The sequence below is a fragment of the Anser brachyrhynchus genome, assembly GCF_964034855.1.
Source record: "Anser brachyrhynchus genome assembly, chromosome: 10".
In the NCBI taxonomy this organism is placed as follows: Eukaryota; Metazoa; Chordata; class Aves; order Anseriformes; family Anatidae; genus Anser; species Anser brachyrhynchus.
In genome coordinates this window covers 11305374-11314296 of record NC_137705.1, presented here as the reverse complement: position 1 = coordinate 11314296, position 8923 = coordinate 11305374, and the positions used below count along the sequence as shown (strand labels likewise).

The 8923-nt window shown below is 47.5% G+C and overlaps 1 long non-coding RNA gene across 1 annotated transcript in view; it reads left to right on the top strand.

Moving 5' to 3' along the window:
• Positions 1 to 8923, top strand: part of LOC308200348 — a 61785-nt gene that overhangs the window by 44589 nt on the left and 8273 nt on the right. Inside the window, exons 7-8 of the long non-coding RNA XR_013955551.1 lie at positions 874 to 3143; positions 3228 to 3338. This is a non-coding gene — a long non-coding RNA (uncharacterized lncRNA). The remainder of the gene's footprint in view (positions 1 to 873; positions 3144 to 3227; positions 3339 to 8923) is intronic.

Genomic DNA, 8923 nt, shown 5'->3' with positions numbered 1-8923 from the left:
TCATGTCGGTTGTGCTTTCCTCCCTCCCCGGGGTCTCATGCAGGCACAGCAATGCAGGAGCACTACAGCTCTACTGCTGCAGACCCCACAGTCCTGCTTTGGGCATGGGGCAAAGGGAGTTAGGAGGGTGCTAAAAGGCTTATCTCCTTCCCCTATCAATGTCAAAGGTATGCAACAGTCATGTGTCGGAGAGGGGTCTCCGTATGAGACTGTAACCTCACCACGTGCCCCCCCCACCTCTTGTCCTCACTATTAAGCTGTGCTGTAGTCATTTTGGTTTGTTTTTCTTTTGGCCTTTTCTTTTGACCCCCTCCTATTTTAGTTTGATCTTTTGGTTACTTTAAGTTTTTCCTGGTGTTGCCTGGTCTTCACCTACCCACACCAGAATGGGAGTTGTTCCTGCTCCCAGTGACACCGAGGCACAGCAGAACCTCCTCCCGTGTTAGTTACTCCAGGCGGATCTCCCAGAGAGGTGCTGAGCCACGAGGGTGGGCTCCAAACTGCTTTGTTGTTCCCCTGTGGAGCCAGCCAGGAGTCCAGCGAGGACAGCAACTGCAGTGACACAGCCACTCGTTCCACCGGGCCCCGAGCCAAGACCGGCTCCTTATTTCACAGGAGTTGTTGAGCTGCTGCCAGAGGCTAACGAATGGTGGTCAACACTGAACTGACCTTCCTCTGAGCTCGTGATCCCAAGGCAAAGAGCTCCATTTATCCAGAGCCCACTAGTGCCAATCAGCTCTTCTGCATCACCTTCAGTTGGATCTGGCTAGGAGGGCAGCTTGTTAAATGGTTTTGTTGTCCTCGGATGGACGCAGGCACACAGAGAAAACACTTGCCTTCATTTCTTGCTTGCTCCTTCTCGTTATACACCAGATATGAGCAGACCACGACCTGCTGACAAATACATGCTGAAGGTGGAGCGTGTATAAGGAGTCATGACAGGCTGTACTGGCCGTCGTGAACTTAGAAGTAGCCTGGGGGACAAAAGGTTTGATTCTGAAAAGATCATCTTGGTTGAGTGGTGTTACATCCTGCGACGGATGGGTAATCTACAGCAGTTTTGACGAGTGAGTTATCAGTAAATGGGTTGTGTGTAGGATTGATTAGTCCCCATGGTTCACCCAGGGCTTTGCAAGCCCTGCAGAGTTCTGCAAGTAAAGAGGATTTTTACTGTGTGTGTAGAGAGGGGATGGAGAGGCTAAAGAATGGGTGGAAAAGAGGCTTAGGAGCATTAATGTTGTCCTCTACCTTACCCCAACTGGCTCTAGCCTTTTCCTGTGGTTCACAACTGTGTTTCTTTTTTTTGGCTTTTACCTCCTATGGGTAAAAACCCTCTTCTCCTCTCAGTTGTCACTGCCCTGCTTTGTGGATAAAATGTCTGCTCTGAGATTACGGCAGCACAAGTCAGCTTGTGTTTACATATGTGGGATCAACATCTGCAGGTGGGGTTGTGCAAGTGTGTGAATGCAGATGGTCCGTGGTGTGGGTGGGAGGATGGGAGTGTGCACTAAAACAGCAGGGCTCACCTCCATGGCCCCTTTGTAACTCATTCTTCAGCCAAAACTCCCTGGCCAATACTTGTGACATAATGATAATCTCCACAGCAACCTATTAAGATTACACAAATAAACCCTTTCAACATTATTACACTGCACAGAGGAGGAACAGAGTGATGAACCACAAGGGGCTAGGGGAGAAGAAATAGTTGTGTAGACAGTCGAAGAAATCTAACTGGTCATGAAGGGAGTAATGACCCTAAATTACTTGCAAACAAACAGGGTATTGTCTAAGATCCCTTATTTGTTAATAGTAATAATTAAGAAGATGGGGTCTCAGCGAGTATCCAGATAGACAGTTCTCTTAAGGAAGCTTCTTATGGCTCAGACGGTAGTGTTCAAACTTGCAAATCAAACCCAGGTTGAACATTTCTGGATACCAAGAGCTGCTCAGAGCTGGTGGGCAAGACATCTTTTCATGCCTTGTAAAGTATTTATTTCTTCAAATACTTTGGCTTTGGATGAACTTCTTTGGCTCGGTATTGAAGTGTGACCAACTTGCATGGACTGGATGGTTTCAAAAGGAATTGTCTTGGTTCCTCAGGTGACCTCTGAGCATCCACGCACAGCTCTCTGGGAGGGGGTGTTACAGTGGGGCCTACCAGTGGGCTGGCTTTCTGAGGGTGATGGCCAAGTAACACCTTAAAGACTGCTTAGGGGAGGCAGAAAAGAAGTGGACAGCTTCCTCATATCTTCACTTTTCAAAGTGAAATGAAATTCTGCATCCCCAAAGGTGCTTCTTACCTGTCTCCCTGTTCCCAGTACTCTCCATTTGCTCTGCCCACTGCCCTGGTCACCAGCCCCTGCCAGAAGAAGCCTCTGTACCTCGGTTTGCTGTGTTGTGGCCAACAACCAAGGCTGAACAAGGTCCTGCTTCCTCTCCCTGCATCCATGCCTGCCACCGAGCTGCTTCTGGAATCTGAGTGAAATCAATATACAGCAGCACATGGCTTTATTAAACACATCTATTCTCTCTGGATGGCTGCAGAGGACTTCAGTCTCCTGTTCTATGTGTAAATCCTGGCATGGAGTTTTTTCTTATTCCCTCACCCTCTGTTGTGGTTGTACTTTCCACGAAATCCCAGCACGGGATGTACATTGTTCATTTTCCCCTGTGATAGCATGATAAAATCCCAGCTCGAAATGGCCACAACAGCAGTTCTGTTGCTTGTTCTGCACCACCAGGTTTGACTTCAGCAGTGGACCTTGCCTTCAAGAGCAGTTGGAAACCCAAGACCCGGTGCCTGAGTGCTGTTGTGGACGCAAACCTGAGTGCATTAGGCTGCAAGAGAAGTAGCTGAGTGAGCAAGTTGTTCCCTGAGCCAGCCGCAAAGGACTCATTAGCCAGCAGCTATTTAGGTAGTGGCACTGCAGCAACTCTCAGCCGGAAAAGGCTGATTTGTGGCAGTTTCCTCTCTACACTGAGAGTGCACTGATCAGGAATATAAATACCGTTAATCCCCAGCGTTAATACCAGCCACTTTGATCATCTTTCCCCATTATCACTCCCTTGCTGTTAATAAAAGTGATAACCATGGGGGAGAAGAGAAGGGGGACTGGACTAATCAGTTTGCAGTTGGTGATGCTGTAAGTAAACTGTCAGGTCTGGAGATTAGGGAGCTGAGGAAACCCTGGAGAGATGGTGTTAAATAAACACTTTTGTTCATGCAGGTTGGAAAAGCGAGACACTCAAGGCAACCTGGCCTCAGTGACAGTGCCTCTGGACTATGAGGGGGAGCCCAAGATCAAATTTCTACAAGGAACTTTCTTCAATTTTCTAAGGTATGCCTCCTTTTTATCTGGAGCTGTTGGCTGGGTGGCTTCCAAACTTGCTTGAGTTGGTGGGAAAGGGGCAGGGAGGGCCCTGTGTTCCCAACCAGGTACAGCAGTTTGTGGGTTCCTTCTCCATCCTCTTTCTTTAGGTTCACACATGCTCTGAGCCACCCAGCTACATTGGCCTGGGGTCGTACCAATGAAATCACCCCCAAGCTTTGGAAAGCCTTTTCTTGGGTGAGGAGTGGAGAGAACATATTTCCCTGCATAGATCCTTGCTGATAGCTCAGGCGAACTAGGCAAAACAGATAGTGATTGATAGTATTTGCTTATGATGGTTCCTGATGGCATTTTGAGGAAGAATGGAGAGATAACTAATTTGCTTGCCAGAATCTTAGCTTACCTTTGAAAAAGATAATTGAGTCTCTTGCCTTCATATTCAAAAGATAAATGTGCCTTGAGAATGGCCGATTGTGTCTGATTGTGTCTGCAGAGAGCCTGAGAATAAGGAAAAGCAGGTGCATCACTAGCACATTAGTTACAAACTCTCTTGATAGGCACTTAAGTGGCCCCATTATTAACCAGCCGCTGCAGGACTGAAAGGGCAGGGACATCCCTGCCATGAAAGCACAAAGGATCTATAGGAAATCACACCTCATTCTGGTCTGGAGGAGTGTCTAGCTCACACCATACATCTGGATACAGAGCAGAACCTGGGAGAATACCAACAGCTTTTGTTTTCAGGCTGATTGGGGTTGATGGTGAAGCTGGGAGAGGAATCCAGGAGTCCCCAAGCCCTGGAAGTGGGGCAGGGTGGGAAGACATAACCCCTGCTTTTTGTGTTGAGACAGCTGGTGCTGAGGTCCAGCAGTGGAACCAGGGCTAGCCTGGACTGAATGCAAGTGGCTCTGCTCCATCATTTCAGAGCAAGACTGTGAGTGAATGGCCTGCTGCTTGCGGAGGAAGCCATGCCTGTGTCCATCTACCAGTGGGAACTCCCAAGCTGGAACAAAGCACCAGCTGGAGTCTGCCCAGTGCTCCCATTCCCTTCTTCCACCTGCTCAGCCCCATTCGCCAAGAGCCCTTCCCCAGTGTATTGTTTTCCCTTTTTCCTTTTCCTAGTGGCATCCAGCCCAGAGCTTTCACAGGAAAGGGCAAATGGGTTGGGAGTAATTTTAACAGCAAAAGGCAACTTGCAAGAGCTTCGCAAACTTCTGGATGGGGCCAGAAGGTCTTTTTTTCTGCGGCAGCTGGTCAGAGATAGCAAGAGCAAGATTCGCCTGAACCTTTGATAATTAAACTCTCAGCTGCCGAAGAGCTGGCTGCCTGGCTGCCAGATAAATGCTGTTTCCCTTGAATTAGTGTGGAGCCAAAGTGACATCCAATGGCTGGTTAGGCTCATCAAACTGGCTGTTCTCTACAGCTATCCCAGGGGACAGAGCCCAGGCGGCCATTTGCCAATGGAAAAAGGCAAGTACAAATTCCAGGCACGTATCATCCTGCTGAATTTATCACATCTGCAGTTCAGGTACTTTTAGACTTCCTGATGTCATAATACTCCTTTATACAAGAGCTTTCAGGGAAAGCTCCCAAATATGCATTAGACGGAGATGTAATAAGACAGGTCCTGTATATTAAATAGCTACTGCCAGCTCAAATTCAGTCCCAAATTTAGGGTTGAAATGAATGAACTATTACAAAGCCTGACACCATCAGAAACATTCCCGCACAATTTATTTTTTGGACAGGAGTTGGAAGAAAAATTGTGGGGGTGCTATTTCTTTAGGAGGAGGGAAGTGCCACCTGCAGGGCCTGCAGACGAGGCTGGAGAGTGACAATCTGAGAGCCAAGCACTGATAAACGTGAGACTAACGCTGAGCCTCATCCCCCAAGCTGAGAGAAATTGAAAATGCAAACAAAGAGGTAGAAAGAGCGGAGAGCAAATTGGTTTTCAAAAACTCTTCCTGTTTCAGTCATCTCAGGTGCTGCTGGATTCAGAGTCCCAGAAGTGTGGCAGTGATTTTTAAGCTGACAAGGTCCCCTGTGCACCAGCCAAATGTGTCAGGACAGAGAATTACTATTTCAAAGGCAATGAAAGCAGGGATACAGTTTGTTAGATGCCGGGCAGTGTCCCTGCTTGCTAAGAAAGGGCAATGTTAAGATGGACTGAAGAGCAATGTTAGGATGAGGCTAAATGCAAAAGATGACACTGAGAAAGATATAGACATCAGCAGTGGGCAGGTTGCTCATCCCACAGGGTGGTGGGAGGGGAACAAAACTTTGTCATTACTGTTTATTTTTTATTTTATTTTATTTTATTTTGTTTTGTTTTGTTTTGTTTTATTTTATTTTATTTTATTTTATTTTATTTTATTTTATTTTATTTTATTTTATTTTATTTTATTTTATTTTATTTTATTTTATTATTTATTTCAAATTAACCTCCTCCCACGGTGAATGCAGGGAGACCAACTGCTTCCTTAGGTAGCATTTCTCTTTGCTGGGTCCTGATGCTGAGAGGTCTCTGACGTGGTTGGGAAGGGTGGTGAGGGCTGGAGGAGCTGAGCTGCGTGTGACATGCCCCCCAGCGAGCTTGGGGAATGAGCAGAGGAGAGGGCTCTGCACTGGCATCGAGTGATGGAGGAGGCTGGGTGGGCTGCCAGGAAATGGTTCCTCTCTGTTGTCATTGAACACCTACTCACCAGGGCTGAAGGATCACCTGGTGTTTAAATATTAAATATCAGTAAATCAGCTGAAAGAGTGCCTGTCCAACAGCTGATGAATGTGTGCTGGTGAGGGCTGTGCTCAGGGCCGCCTGCATCTGCAGTCTCCCCCTGCTCACATGCCCCCTGCACACGCACGTGTTGGCATGAGGGCTGTGCACGGACAAATTATGAAGGCTACTTGCACTGACTTTTTGCTTGAGAAAGAGGAGATAAAAGCCTCCAGTCCCAGCAATTCAGCACTAAAACATCCATTTCAGCACAAGCCACAATGCGCCTCGGTGCTGGGAACATATATTTGTCTGCAAATCAAAACCTGTTCTTTCAAAACCATATGTCATTGACGGATCAGCCCAGCTAATGCTGGGCTTTCTTTTGTGAAGGCCGAGCTGGAGGTAAGAGTTTTGATTTGCGTTTGCTGCTTTTAGAGCCGGGAAGAGTTTTGTTCCCAGCAGTGGTCTGTTTGGCCACCGGTACAAAGCCCTGCAGCTCATGGTGATGCCATGTGAGACCATTACACCTTGGCTGACCTGCCTTGACGTTTGGATGTTCAGTAGTGCCAGCTCTTTGCTTGCAGGAGGGGGAGCTTTTTTGCCTGACCCTACCAGGGACTGGAAGGGCAACTAATGTTGACTAACGTCAAGTGGCTCTGCTACACAGAAAAAGGGTCTCCTGAGACCCCCACTAGCATGACTCACAATTAGAGCCAGCAAAGCTATAGATTTTCATTAGCAAAAGTGGTTTTCCTAGTGAAGGAGTTTGACAGAGATCCAAACCGATGTGCTGAGGGTTAAGTAGTCTGGCAGGGCTCTTAGAGGAGAAAGGCTGGCAGCAGCTGGCATTTAACATACACGAGGAACTTAAAATGGCCATTCCCTGGTTCCTATATCCTGCTTAACTCAGGCAGCCCGCTGGGATAACAAAGACACTACAAACCAAAGATATCACTGGTAGCAGTAGTGCAATACATTACCACGTGCTGCTGTACCCAAACTTCACCCACTTAGACAGCCCATCTTCTCCAGCAGTCAAAACCAAAAGCTTGAAAAACAGCTCAAAAATGAACCCAGTCATTGGATAACCACCTTCCTAGAAGAGCAGAGGTCCACTGTCCTCTGGGGCCAGGAAATAACCGTGATAAGCAATTAGCACATGAAAGGCAGCATCAGACTCTGCCCTGCTTTAGCTACCTCAGTTTTAACTCCATGTCTGGGGCCTCCTGTGGCAGCAGAAATTGTTCCACACCCTGTCACTTTGTGGCCGCACGATGCCCCGGTATGTGAGAGTTTATGTTTATACCTCAGCTTTACTGTCTTTCCTGGAGAGCTGAATTTTCCCTTGGTGAAAGCAACAAAGCTCCATGGCAATGTAACAGGCTGTGCTGATTTACTTCAGGCAAGTTGCTGGCTCAGTTTTCTATTTTATGCTCTGGGGATATTTTTACTCTGTACCTCCACCGCGGCCTCCAAGCAAATTCAGTTTTAAACTCATCACCGCAGGGGTCTCCTAGTTTTGTCCCTGGATTGAAAGCACAGCTGCTGATGGTACCATGGTATTCTCTCATCACAGGCGATTTTGAGGGTAACTGCCCCAGAAGGTGGTGTGCAGGTGTGGGAAATCTGAGCGTCCATCCGCTCATATCAGTCCTCTTCCAAGTGGGTGAAGGCTTTGCTTATCCAGGATGGAAAGACATTGGCCTAATTGCTCTGGAAAAACTTTCAGCCAAAGTAAAGCATGAAAAAATACCCAGAAAAGCCTGACCTTCTCCCAGCCTGTTCCCTTGGTAACCATCACCTTGCTGTTATGGTATTCAAAGACAACTTTTAAACTTTTCAGAGAATATAACAAGAAGGCATTCAGGCAGGGTCAGAAGGAGCTGGGAAATGAGTTTGCTTTGCTCCCAGGCAGAGGCAAGGTGTCAGGCAGGGAGGTGCCAGGCAAGGGGCAGGTTGCTATTCCCTCCTCTGGGGACTATGAGCTTGTTTTGGGGAGATACAAGCATGGCTAGGGTGCTCTCTCCCTTCCCTCCCAATTCTCCTCTTGCAGAGTCAGGTTAGAGGATGGAGTCTGTCTGGGGCTGACTCCCTGACACCTCCCAGTTAAGCACTGAGGGAAGGATTTTTTCCACTTCAGTGAAATGGTGTTCTCTGCCTGCTCTGGCTTCTTGTAAGGGATGCTTTCTGCGCGGCGGTTTCCTGCTCTGCTCTCCATGCAGGGTAGCATACAGCTACCTCCCTCAGGTGTGGGTTGGTGGGAGCTCTCAGACCTGGGGTTGTAGAAAAAGTAGTGCCTTTCCTCTGGAGCCTTAGGCAACCAAAATAGATTGTGGAGTCGGGCACTGTTCCTTGAACCATTTTGGACCCGTTTCTTCACAGCCACTGGTGTGCTGCACCAAAGCACCCCAGCAACAAACCCACGCTTACACGGCTCCTTCAGGAGGATATCCCAAGAGGACAATAATTTTAATGCAGGCAATTTCTTTGTGTTAGTCTGGGAATACATAGAAACCTTCACCTTCTTTAGCTTTCTTGCATCAGGAGAGACCAGAAAGCAGGCCAGCAGAACTGAGATAACAAATTCACGTTGATAGAGAGGTCCTGATGCATCTAAACAGCATCTTACCCAGTCAGACTGCAGGATGGGTATATCCCAGTTACTGCAAAGAACAAATGCAATGGGAACATCTTGTCTAGATGGCTGTTCGGGATCCTCCACTTGTCATTGGAATATATACACGGCAACCTACAGTTGCCAGTTACTATTGCCTTGTGTCCTCCATGCATATTAAAAGCACAAGCCCGCACAAACCTCTACTCTGTCACTGCAGATATACAATACATATAAAATGTACTCCTGTATTTATTCATAGGT